This window comes from Pseudopodoces humilis, chromosome 3 (assembly GCF_049639895.1).
Source record: "Pseudopodoces humilis isolate 2021_Gansu_Grassland_sample_001 chromosome 3, ASM4963989v1, whole genome shotgun sequence".
NCBI classification, from domain to species: Eukaryota; Metazoa; Chordata; class Aves; order Passeriformes; family Paridae; genus Pseudopodoces; species Pseudopodoces humilis.
In genome coordinates, this window is record NC_142202.1 from 59,254,502 (window position 1) to 59,268,736 (window position 14,235).

The following is a 14,235-nucleotide window of genomic DNA, read 5'->3' on the forward strand; positions in this document are numbered from 1 at the left end:
TTGGAAAAAAAATATTTTGTACATAGTTGTCACAGTGTCAATGATGGGGGTCCCAGCACTGATAAACTTTATTGATGTTTTGTGAGGTTCATTCCATGGGGATATTGTGGAGGAGACTAAAGACCTGTGGTCTCTCATGAGAAGGAGGCAGGCTGGAAGAGACCACACCATCATTTTGATGGATGCAGCCTACCTGTTCACCACCTCACCTCCTGAACCCATAACAGGGCCAAGGGCCAAATACCAGGAAGAAGCAAGTCTGTACTACTGGATTACAACCACCAGGGCCACAGCATGCAAGAGTTAGTATCCTCTCCTGGAAGATGGAAAAGGAGACTTTGTCTCTCCCAATTTTAGTTAAGATGCTTGCAAGATAATTATCCTGTCTAATCCAGTTTTCTAAGTGCTATTGAGCGGGCAACAATTGACACTTACAAAGACAATGCTCCATTACCCTAAAATAGATGTCACCAAGAAGTCTTTCATATGGACTAAACATAGACTTGTCTCTTTCTGCTGCTGACAGAGGAAACATAAATGACCAGTTTAGATGAAATATGTTCCTTGAGGACATCCGAAGTTAGGTGAGATGCGTCCTGATTCCAACAGTCTCAACCCACACACAGTCTCCACTATATTCTCCACAGTTACAAAATGCAGTTTCAAGACATTCTTCTAAAATGTCCTCCCTCAAAAATGTTCTTGGTTTCAACATTTCAAACTGTTTCTGCCCAAGGCTCATTAGTCTGGGAAAAGTGATCCTAGCAGTTCTCATAGATCTGGGCAGAATTCCCACAGATCATTGTTTTTTCCAGTCATTATTCCATGAGCTAGTCTCAAGTCAGTCTCCCTTCTTATATCACACATAAGCTTATTCAGGGCCTCATGCCTACATTACAGGGCAGAAGAGTTACCATAAAAGTATTAAAAGCCATATGTGACATTCTTAAGTACTCAAAAGATTAGTGATTTGTAGCATCAATAGTGATTGAGAAAAGTCTGGGATTTGTGGACAGGTTTGTAATTTGGTATTTCCCTACTAAAGTCCTAAAATCCTAGTTAACCCATGGCAGCTATATGGTACCCCTACTACTCAAGCAATTGGAACTTCATTTAATTCAAAACAGAAGCTGAAGATTGTCTGCATAAATTGGTACATCAAATTGGTACACTGAATGTTGATGGAACCAAGGGAAGGATCATTGTGAGATTCCCAGTACCCAAAGTGCTCAAAACTAACTTCTACCTTTGCTACCATCTTCGCCATTATCATTGTTCACATCCAAAACCACATCAGGAAAATTTTGCAGCTTCAGCAAAGAAGCTGAGAGTGGAATTGCCACAGAAACTGGACTAAGTCACGGCTAAGGATGTTTACACAAGAAAAGATGGGAGATATGTGTCCATGGTACGAGACAGCAGTGCCTCTACAAGTGCTTTTACTATCTTACAATTGCTTTTACTATCATGTTATTCATGGGAATAACATGAAGGACTTAATATCTGTTCCTGAGCTCTACATTCACTTTAAATTTTACAAATACCCACAAATATGTATTTACCTAGTCAACAGAACTATTGTTACTGTTTACAAAGGTTCCATGTAGTTCAGAAAAAGCCCCAAAATTGTTCCAGAGCTCAAGCATTTTGAAATGTGGAAGACATACATAAACACACAACTAACATCATCTGTAATAGTAGTACTAATAATGATTAGTATTAGATAGTAAAAAAAATACATCATATGTTGTATCTGTCTGTTGCCAACAAGTTATATGACCATAGAAACATTCCAGTGATAGTTTCTGTACCATTTCTGAGCTGTCTGAAACAGAAGATCCCTGGAATATGCTCAGGAAATCCAAATCTGATGAAAATGTTTGCCTATTTCCAAACCAGTGAGGCTTCTAAATGCATCCAAGCTTCTGGATGCTTAAAATTTGTGTACGCCTGTTTGTGATTGATACCATGTGAAATTGTCCTTGTGGAATTCATAAGTATGAAAACTCATTGGGTTTTATTATAAAGTTTAAACTCAGCCCTTGTACATTGTAAAACTCATGTTTACATTATTCTTCTTTAACACCTAGGAGAAGCTATACCTCCTGACATCCATAATGCTAACTAGGGATGTTCAAAATGAAAGTGATCCAGCAAAATCTGTTTCAAAATCTAAACAAAAAGTACACATTTTTTAAGCCTGAGGAATGTCAAGGTAGATGGGAAGAGTTGAATACAAAAATAAAATTTACACCAAATGCTGAATGTTGCCATGCTGGTGCCTCTCTTCTTACAGAGAGCTTTAACCTGTTTTCACTCACTGACACTTCCAACATCAGCATGGCTAGCAGTATTTTCATAGGTGGTCTTTGTCTTGTTCTTTCTCATTAACTGGAGATCAGCAAGAACTCAGTGCTGGAGATTATAATTCAGGTGATTCTTCAGAATAAGGGAGGATTCATCAAGCAGTAGAGAAGAGACAATGAACAAGAAAGACCCAGTTCTCAAAAAAAACAGGGAATGTGAAATTGTAAGGTTTCCTGGAGTCTCACATTGTTGCTGGAGTTGGAGTCTCGTCCTCCCACACCTCTTCCAGGAGCATCCTGTGTGACACTTCCCTCTATCTTGGCACTTCAAGAACTCCCTGAAGGTCTAATAGGTTCCCACAGACCAGACAATCTGTTCATCTTAAACTCCTTCTTCATGTAAGTCCTCTATGTTTTCTCCTTCTCTGGTCCCTTCCAGAGAAGGCAGTAGATCACACTTTTACTGCCCTCAGCATTCTCTGACTGTCAGAGGGTAAATACGTTTTGGGAAGACTTTTGGATGTGAGACAGGAAAACTGGGATGTGTGAATGTGTTAACAATTGCTGTAAATCTGTTTTGTCCCAAGACAGTACAAAGGCATTGGAAGCTGGTACCAGTACTAACTGCATGATGGAGCTCCATGGTTTCCTTGCTTGCCTCTCTTGGCTTTCATCGGAACCATTTGGGTTCATCCCAGTGCCATTTTGATTATTCTCTTAGATTTTGGAATTGGTTCCACTTACTGAAATCCAGAAGTGTTAAGAAATGGAGTTAAGGCTTAATTGCCTTCAGCTAGTGCTTATAGACTAACAAAGATCTCACAAAGAGTGACTGATACAGACCCGGGCTCCCACAAAGGCTCTTAATACAATCCACTACATATTGAGCTTTCAGAATCTATCTTCTACCTCTCATTTTAAAATGTGTTTGTATCCATCCTGGGTTTCTCAGGATATTGTCCCTGTGGCTGACAGCTCAGTGCTAGCTGTTCAGTTGTGGTTCCAGGCTGGGTCCCTTTCTAGCTAGGCAGTCTGAAGGACCTTTCAGGACTCTAAAAATATTTTGAAAGGACTCACTCTCTTCCCAAAAGTGCCTCTGTGGCCCACCACTCTCTTCAGGTTCAACTTCTACCAGCACAGAATTGTTGTGTGGTACTTTGTACACAGGTTTGTCCTCTTCTTATAAGTAATTGGGCAAGATATTAATCAAAAAGCAGGGCCTCTGGACCCGAGGGTTGATGCCCTTAAACTACACAGATTTAGGGGGAAAATGATCTTGATTTCACAACCCACAAAGGGTGTGACATCTCTCTTCTTCAGTCACATTGTGAGGCGAATTGAGTAACTATTACCCAGTACTTTGGGAATGACAATGGAAAGTATTCATATAAGTAGTTCCATTATATTTTTCCTTAATTAAACATTTTACCTCTTATTCTAAGAAATTCCCTCAACATTAATCAATAGAAAGAGCCTGAATGTAACTTTGGTCATAGGTAGAGGAATACTGTAAAAAAAAAAGATTTTTCAACCATTTTTTGTCACTTCATAGTCTTTTAGGGCAACACAGAGGTGAGTCCTGAATGCCCCAGGAGCTCACAAGCAGGTTTCTATGTGATCTTCTACCTCTGACTGTGAAAACCATGTCATTTTGACTTCTCATATGTAAGAGTGTGACACTTCAGTGAGCATTTCCCCTTCTCAGTTTGCAGTTTTCACCATGGGGCAGCTGAGTTACAAATGCAGAGGGGTGAACACTAGATGGAGACAGATGTTCCTGCCATTGGGTGTAGAAGATTTCCTGTGGTGAGCTGACATTTCCTATCAAACAAAGGGCTAAGGCTAATGAGGTGCTGACTGTTCTGAAGCAGCAGGAGGATTTAAGCATTAGAGAGGTTTTACTCCCCCCACGTCATCTCAGACCTCAGCAAGCAGCTTTTGAAGGGCTAAATTTGAGCTTTTCTGTCATGTGAATGTCGTATTAGTTCATAGCAAAGGTGCGGGTTATATGAGATATTGCATAAGTCATGCAGCTTCAAAAGGGTGAATCCAAGGAAAGAGTAATTTCTATTAATCTCTTTCTATTTTGTCTATGCTTGTGATCAAAGGTCTTTGCTAAAACCAGAATTGTATTTGACTTTTCTGACCTACCTTCACTTTTCCATAATATATCCTGAAGACTGATACTCACTGCAACACTGGAAACAAACTATATAAAAGAAGAGGTGAGTGAAAGGTTTGGAGCTGGGATGAGATAAATATCTGGAAGTTTAGAGTTTTTTTCAGTGTATCAAACTATACTCCAATCTGAAGTATTCAGCAATCTTGTGATAAAACCCCCATATATAAACAAGGCATGATAGATAGAGATATGTTGATAACTGTGGATTAGATATATCCTTGTACTCCAGATGAACATCCATGAACTTTCTGTTTTGAAATTCAAATCTAACTTTGAATAAAATAGTTAGTACTTGATCAAAAAAACAAACAAACAAATCCCCATAGACCGCCCAAAAAAGCAAATATGAAAACCCCACAACTTTACTACTAAAAAGTAACAACAAAGCACCCTAGTCCCAAGGGAACATTGGAAAATTCTGTTCTCAGAGGAGTCTCAAAGGCTATTCTTGTATATAATTAAAACAAAACCCTTACTTCTGATTTTAATAATTGAAAAGAACCTGTGAAAGTGAAACAGAATTGCACAAGAACTGGCCTGTGGGAGGCAGCAGAGCCTGGGAAGGGAGAGCAGGGATGTTGAAGGAGGTGAGCCTCAAGCTGATTGAATTTGAGTGACTCACCACCACCTGCAGTTCTTCACACTGAGGACACTGGGAAGTACCTAGAACACCTACATGAGAAAGGGAGATATATGGCTGTGCAAGGATGTCAAGCGTATGGGTGTAGTCTGCCAGCTGACACCCTCCCTTGCACCCAACAGGGTCTGTGTGCCCATATCTGAGACTCAGCTCCAAGCTCTGCTCTGGCCTTGACCAACAGTGGCAGGAACTTTGAGGAAATCCTTTCATCAAGGTGGACCTTCACTTGCCCAGAACAAGGAAAAAAAATCAGTTCTGCATGGAGCAAAGTGAATTAAAAACAGTGTGTGGATTTTTCCTGAGAAAAATGAAATGTGACAGACAATGATGTACTTCATGATGACAGATAAGGAAAGGTCATACAACAGGGGGAAGAGTTCACAAAGTTGAAGCTTTCTTCTCTAAATTATTCATTTTTCCAGTAACATGTAATTTGATTTTTTTACCTTTTTTTTATTTTTTTTTAAGGAGGGAGGCAATGAAATGAGTATGCATTTATGCAAGTACACCTGAGCAAAAAGATTTGGAAGACTGTCACAAACAGGTGGACATACAATAATCACCAGTTCAAAAGAAAATGGGAGAGTGGGAAACAGCTGAACATATTATTAAATCAGTATATTTCATGGAAATAAGACCAACGAAGAAAAACAGCCTGGTGAAAAAATGCATTAGCCAGATATATTGGGGTTAAAGTCCATTCTTTGTCTGACCTGAAAGCATTTGGGATGCAAAACTAAACTAATTCAAAGAAAATCAAAGACTGGAACAACTCAGTTTTGTCAGAAATAGGGGGAAGATTTGTTATCTTTCTACTGCAGAATGAAAAGCACTATCTGCTATATAATTAGACATGGTACTTTGTGAACAGCTCTGCATGGTTTTGACGCCTTACCTCCCCCATTCCTTGGCTTTACAAGCAAAGCAAACATGGGGAAACTGTCAAGAAAACACATTTATTCTTTGGAGGGGGCACGCCAGTCCACATAAACAACTTCATCACAGCTCTGAATTTCATTCATGCCCAGAGTAAATGACTTCTTTAACACTTTTATAGTGAGGTAAGTTGCCCTGACAAAGAAGCAAAATAAGGGAGCTTTGATGAACATAGAAGTGAACATAGAGTCTCTGAGGAAAAATCCTTCACCATCAATTAGCACCAGCAGAAAAAAAGTAAATGGATCGCTGACATTTTCAAAATGCTGATATGGTCACCTCCTTTTGGTTCCTTAGGCAGTGAGAAAAATGGGATTTCTTCTGAGGAAAAGCTCCAAGAGAAAGCAGAAAACCATTATTTTTGCCAGTGTTGTATAACTTTAGATAAGGTGCGCTGAGAGCTGGGACCTGCACCTCTGATTTCAGAAAGGTCAGGTTCACTTATGGACAATTATCTGCTAGGCTAATACTTAAGTCCATAGAATAGAGTATTTGTTATGACGATAACTTCAAAATCCAGGACTTATTTCTTAAGTAAGGCATCCTATCTTTTTTCTTAAAAATTTATTGATTTCTTTTATTTTTAATGTAATAATTCTCTTCCTTGGAAAACTGAATAAACCCAGCTGCACTGGCTTTAGCTCAAAGGATTAATTAGTTCCAACAGAGGGAGTTGAAAGTTTTCTGAAGTTTGTCTTAGATAAGTATTCAGAAGACTGATGCTTATTCAAAAGTTGTCCAAACTATGTGAACCTGTTTGGCATAGAAACACTGAAAGATTAAACCTGAGAGCCTTTTACTACATGCTGGAATGACTGCCCTTCTTGTAGTGAGAGAAGCCTGATTGCTGCAAACACAGACTTGGAGAATATTTGTTCACATTCCAGCATTCAATTTGTCTGTAATTCTCTCCCTTGACCATATTCACACAGAGAATCTTTATTTTTAATGTCGCTACTTAAAAAAAGTCATTTCTTCACTTACACCTATAACTGAAAAAGGGTATTAAGCACAATTATTAATTTCTTTAGAAACTTCTAGAAACTTTTAGAAACTTTCAGCAGTCCAGTCAGAGACCAAAATGCAGAGAGCAGACCCCACCCCCTGAACAGTGAATGCCAAACAGGCAAAATTAGTATTAATGAAAATCCAAATAATACAGGCAAGACTACCAGCATTTGGTATGCAGAAAGAAAGCTTGATACAACAGATTTTTGGTCCAAAAGTTTCAATATGTAGATAAGTTTTCTTAAGTTTTCTTAAGTTTTTGGTAATTGAGACTCACTATATTGCTTCTCAGACTGAGAGCACAAAGTGTTACTGATGATGGAATTTTAAATGGTGACTGTCCTTAAGCCATAGTTTTCTGAGCTTTTAGATCATATTGTAGAGTCCCATTCTTTGCCCTTCCACTTTATTTTTGGTTTTCAAAGTAAACTATCTTTTCAAAACTGGTTATCTCTTCCAGTTTTCCTGTATGCCAGGAAAGGCATTCTCTGATATCACCATATCCTTAGATATCACCAAATCCTTAGAGAAGCACCAGGAAAAAGATGCTGAGCCACACCTTCTCAGCTGTGATTCTCAGCTCGTTTCTATGCACCAGCATGGAAAGATAGGGACCAGATTTAATCTTTACATTTCAAAAGCAAAATAAGCCAATGACTGTGGTGAAAATAATGAAATTTCCATGAATTTGACTTATATTAGAAATTTGGACCACTTCATGGGGCAGTTGTTGGAGTCTCGAGGAAGCCTCATTCAATATTGCTGCTGTTTGGGAAAGAAGGTGGTGTTAGGGAAATATCAATTCTCAAAAGACCGAGCCCTCCATGGGCCAGGCTCATGGTGCTGTCAAGGAAGATACAATGCTTGATGATCCTGCCACCTTGACACTCTCCTTCAGGGAAGGACTGAGGACACCACTGCCTCCCTGAGTAACACTGCCTTTTAGGACCAGTCTTGGGGTAATACACACACTTGTCTGCCTGGGGCAGTGGCTAAAAGTGCCAGTAGGACAGAAAAAAGAAAAATAAAAGGGCTGTGTAAGCTCCAATCAACACTTATTCATAAGTTTGGTTTTTGCTTACAGCTCAGCCCCTCTTTAAGGTGCCATTAGACACTGTAGTTATGTGGCAGAGAAGAAGGGGAGCATGGTTTGTAAATCAGAGAACCTGCTTCCTCTCTCAAGCCATGCGTCATTGCCTTGGGGGACTGTTACCAAAAGCAAGCTCTGAGCAAGTCAGCCCTGCTGTCTCGCCACAAAAGCTTTTAAATACAAACACTGGAGCTGAACACTGCTCCTGAGCACGGCAGATGTCTGCAATCAGCTATTGACTGACTACTGCGTTTGTCTCATGGGCTGGCCAGTGCTTCTGGTCGACAATAGATATCTAGGCTATGAAGTAATGCTGCTGAGAAGGGGCATATAGACATGGAGATTGGTTCTGTCTCACAGGAGTTTACTAATCCTTTTGCAGCACAGTCAGAGACAGCAGACATGAAATCAACAGTACAAGAAAGCTCTGAAATATTTGGTAATGATTAATCTTTCATGAAGGATAAGTATCTTCCTGTAGCTCCTTTGCTTCTGTGTAGTTTTGATATAACCTTCATAGACATGTAGTGTTTCCTAACACCCTGATAGGCTATTTTCAGCTCTAATAGCTTTAAGCAGTATACCAGGCACCTTATCCAGTTTCAAACTTCCTTTGGAGCCAGGAGGAATTTGAATGAGAACAAAGAATCTGAGCATCTTGCTGTACTTATCTGAGGGCTGTCACCACTGACACCTGTGACTGGCTGTAATGGCAGTGATGGCAGACAGCTTAGGTTTAAAACCCTTCTCCCCTTCCAACTCAACTGCTTTTCCCATTAGCCCCTGTTGTCATTAACCTACTGAGCTCTGTATTGCAAAGACCTCCAAACAGTGGCAGATCAAACACACGTCTCTCCAGGTGCAGTGATTTTTGTAGCACCCGACTTACATCAGAAGTCCTCAGGCAGACATCACTTACTGCTTCTGCAGTATCACTCATTAGTACCAAGCCAGATTTCTCTGTATTCTCTGGGTCTGGCATGTATTTTTGAAGCTTCAGATGGGCCCAACTGTGATACAGCAAAGCACGTGGCCCCAGTCTACATTGCAGAAATTAATTTGTGATTACTATCCATGTTTCCACTCACCAGATTTTTTTCAGTGACTGGCTGAATAGCTTAGTGCCTTTTCTTTGTATTGGAGTTGTTCAAGTGGTATAAACCTTGCCTGATGAAAACAATCACCACTCCACTAAAGGAATACTTCTATAACTTTTTATAGAGAATGAAAGCCTTGTGACTAAGGTGTATTTCCATGCAAGGCAAATAGTGTTTCAGCTTGTGAAGACTTTAAAGCTCTCTGACTTATTCCAGTTCCATCTTGTTTCTAAAAGTAAGCTACTCAGTGCAACAACTGAAGTAATGTCACAGAATTCAGCTAACCAGGAGGATGCTTATGAATAGCAAACACTGAAAGTAGTGCATTTCAAGGAAATATATTCTGTAACCTATGTCCTGTAATTTCAGTAGTGGGCTTGCTGATGAAATGGAAACCTGTCGTAGGCAACTTATGAACAGGCAACAGTGTTGGAAACAAGTAAATCAGTAATTTGCCTAGCCACAGCAGAAAATTACCAGACACACAGGAAATGGACAGTGCTATGCTTTCAGATGATTATAATTGTCTAACTCAGTCATTTGACAATTATACTATCACTACACTTTTTTAGACAAATATTATGCAATTATACTACTATACCACTATTAGACTTTAAATAAAACAGAATGTGTTTTTCTGGTTCCATCTTACTAGTGAGACAAGCATAATCCTGATTTTTTTGTGCATCCAGCAGACAATGGAAGCTGAGACAGTGCAGACCCTCTTGCTCCAAATGCAGGCTGTCCCTTAAATATGCTCACTGATGCAAATCCACAGGTCACAGTTGACTACAGTATTTGCATCCTATGTCAGGGATCCCACACATATAGTGAGTGTTGAGAACAAGGTGTAAGGTTACTGATACAACTGCACACATGAAGATCTTGTAGCTCTCCTTTGCAAGAGTTTGCTTTCCAAAAAATTGACAAAATGTGGAATCATTCATTAGAAAGTCTAATGCTGACATTGGGAATCGAATAAAAGTCAGAGGATATTTGTTTGACCCAGATTTCCAAATTACCACATTGCTCTATTACAATCAACCTCACCTTCCTAAAGTCTACTCCTTTTACTCTACTCATTTGTCACCTTTTGATTAATGTAGAACTGGACAGATACCAACACAGTGCTGTACAAATATTTTGTTTGTTGTATTGAGTATGCAGAAACAAGAAGTCCTTTCCCACCAGAGAAAAGATTAAATTATTGAATAGTCTCACAGATTAAACACTGAAATATGTATTCAGCTGCTCCTTCTGGGTCTTGTAATTTGCATATCATGTATGATATGCAAATAGATAGAAGAGGGTAAAATGGAGGAAGAAAACAATAAAGGTGACCAAATAAACGTAGAGTGGAGTAGCAAAATTAGGAATAACATTAAGACAGAAGAAAATTTAGAAGAAAAGGAAAGGAAGTTCATTTTCAAGCAAAATGCTTTTGGGAAAGAAGCTTTTGAACAATGAGAAAACACTTTTTCCTTCTTTGCCCATCTCCACAACAAATTTTTACTTCCTCTGGGATCCATCTGCAAGTTAGGATGAAAGTCTGAGTTAGGTTAACTTTTCGTGTCAGGAGAGGTAGTGGTATGCTCTCAGCACCCTGCATTCTTTTTCTGCCTTTTGCCTCATCAGCAACCAAATCTGTCAGAGAGCGCCACTTTAGAGACCTTTTAATTTCTTACTGTATCCATTGCCTTTCACGCCGATGTTTTGCATGCTGAAAGCATGCCAGAGAGATTTCTGAGAAATCTCCATCTGTTGTATGACATCCTGAATGCCATGAAGTAGCTAAATCCCTTATCCAGTCTGACTTGCCAGTGAGATGACTCTGCAGACAAGACATGAAACTGTGTGGGCTGGATTTCTTCTGCAGGCACATTTCCACTGAATGCAGCTGCTTTTAGATGAACACAGGTCCATGGGATGGCAGAGAGCCTGCTCTTCCTTGAATCCTTGTTTTTTCAGTGTTGAGGATCTGACTCCACAGTGGGCAGCCTGGTAGCAGATGGCTTTTTGCCCCCAGGTTTTACAGGATGAAGAGGAACACTTAAAAGGGATGAGGCAGATTTCCCTGAACAGAAGCCATTAATTTTCCTCAGAAGAAAACTGTTCCTCCATAGTTGCTTACCTATCATGCTGGTAAAAGAGGATGCTGAGCCAGATCAAGGACTTTGGAGGCTATTACTAGTAATCACTAAATACATAATCTCCTTACTATGAAGACAATGAAATAGAGCTGCCCTAACTTTGAAAGGTGGTACCAAGCAGCTGTTAACAGGAATCTATGAGATGACTTGCTTTCTTAAAAATCACAATACTGATACAATTTAAAGCAGCTTTTTGCTTGCCTAACTACAGGTAGACAGATTTGAAAATGTTGTCCTGAAAATTGTCAAGTTATGCCTATTAAAGACTATGTTAAATACAAAAAACATTAAAGATGTGCTGCTATTGTACAGATGATTTCCAGGAAATCCAAGCAAAAAAACCAAGAAACAAGAAATCACTTGTATCACACATTTTAATATGTCTTATTCTTTCCTTCTGCAGCTGGGTGGTTGTCTGACACAAATGCCAAGAAATGAATTACAGTATGTACTGTACCTGTAGCTTATGCATCTATTATATGTGCAGATTTTTTCCAGGAGTAGATCATTTTGGGCAGGAATTGGTTGCCAACTAAGAAAGGAGAGAAGGAAAAACAAAATAATGTCCCTTAGGGTGGGTGGTACTAGTAAGCAGAACATTATTGGTCTGGGCAGGCAGTGGGATCTGGATTTGATGGTGTCACTGACATCTTCTCTGAACATGGCAGTGGAGAACTATTACAGGAACCACAAATTCAGCATGCACTTAGGGTTAGGTAAAGGGATTGAGTAATCCTACAATGGTTGTTGTTATATAACTTGTAAAACTGTGCCTAGGGAACAGAGATGTAATTTAATACTACAGCAGTAATTCTTAACACTGTGACTGCCAAGGGTCAGTTGCTATTCCCATTAAAACCTTCTTTTTGCAGCTAATTTAGAACCCAGACACTTTAATTCACAGCAGGCTAAAGCTTGGCATAGACACTATGTGTTTTTCCACTTCCGAAGCTTAAATTAATTAGATAACAATAAAAATATTATATAATTCTAGCTATTGCTACCATTAATTTAGACCAAGGTCATTCAAAACAGTGAAAGGAGCTTGATGGTTTTAGGCTTGTATTTTCCTGTCATCACATGGGTTCAGTTTATATCTCATATATCATTAGGTCAGTGGCTGTACTGGAAGCCTTTTCTTTTGCAGTCCATCTACTGCTCTGCTTAATATACATTAAATTTACATCCCATTAATCTATATTTAATCTGAAACACAAGTTCTGGTTCTCGCTACCTAATGGTGGGAAATTTGAAAGAAGCATGAAGTTAATTAGCTTCATAAGACCAATTAATTTCTTTCTTGTTTCTTCAACGTATTTTCCACACAGGTTATTTGATTAGCAGTGTTAACGATTACTTTGCAGCAAGATTTTCCACTTGTAATTGACATCTACCTAGAGGTTTTTGCTGTATGTAGTGCCACTCAGTTGTAAAAATTCTCAAATTCATGGAAAGGTATCATTTGAGGATGAACTCAATTTCTGTTCGTAATGCATTCTTCTTATAAATTACTTTCTATTTCATCGTTTACATCATTGACATTGACAGTAAAAACATGAACATGGCAATCTGGTGTAAAGCAGCACGTAAGAGAAGACTTGTTTAATTAAGATCACATAGCTAGATATATTAAACAATGACTCAATTCAGACAAAATATGCCTGGCCTGTGGTCCTGAGCAAAGCTGAGGTTGCAGAGTAATCAGTGGGGTGGGGCTCCACAGCTCATCCCCAAGTGAAGGTTGCAAAGTCTTGTGTGCACACAACACACATTGGGTGGTAACAGGTCTGTCACAGTGTAACACTGTGGGAAATAGTGCAACGGGGGCAGGGATAGGTTGAAAATTCGGCTTCTATTTCAGAAGACCAGGTGCAGCCAAGGTATAGGCTAAAGGGTGCTTTGTGCTGCTCTTCTCAAAAGAGCCGTGAACCTGGACAAAGAAAAACAAGACCAAAGACATAGCTCATTGATCCTGTTTTTTTGCTAATCTATGGAACTGCATGGAAAACACCCATAAACATGGAAATGCAAAAATCATCAGTCTGACAAAAGAAGTTGGGACTTTTTCCCCTTTGTCAGACAGCCTCATTAGGTTTAGTTGTACTTTTTCCATGATGATTTTGTAAAATAGAATTTAGAATTCTGCATACATGTTTCAGATGAGCTGGGATGGCTAATTTTGTGTTCAGTTTTAGCTCTTGTCTTTGAGAATTATTAAAAACAAAATGAGCTTTACAAACATTGTACTGATCATTGTGGGGGTAGATTATGTGATGCTGGAGGGTTATACAAAATCAGATTATGGATGTTTCACGTTTATATGAGTTGAATAAATTTATAACCATTATCTTAACCAAAAAACATGTAAAGGATTACATTATGTAAATGTACTTCTGTAATAGTGTTGTATTATATCCTTCCATGTCTTTGCAAAATGTTTTATTGATAAGTTTATTCTTATTGTAACTATCTAACTAGTGTGCATGTTTACACCTAATATTTTCTGAATTTACAAAACAAGCACTCATAACATGAGAAGCAGACTTTGAGTTCTAGGTGGCAAACAGCATGGGGAGGTAAAATGAAGAAAATTAGTCAAAAGCAGTTGCAATCATTTGGCCCCAGGAGACGTCTAATTTGTTTTTTGTTCCTGTTTCAATGTATTATAATATTATTGGAGTTGACTTCATAGATCAAGTGTCACTAAGAAAGTCAAGTGTCACTAAGAAACTGCACATTTTATTTAGTATTGTAGGTTTCAAACCTGCCAGAAAGTCAATATTTATCAGGCACACTACATTTAATATTTTTGTTTTCCAAACAGCC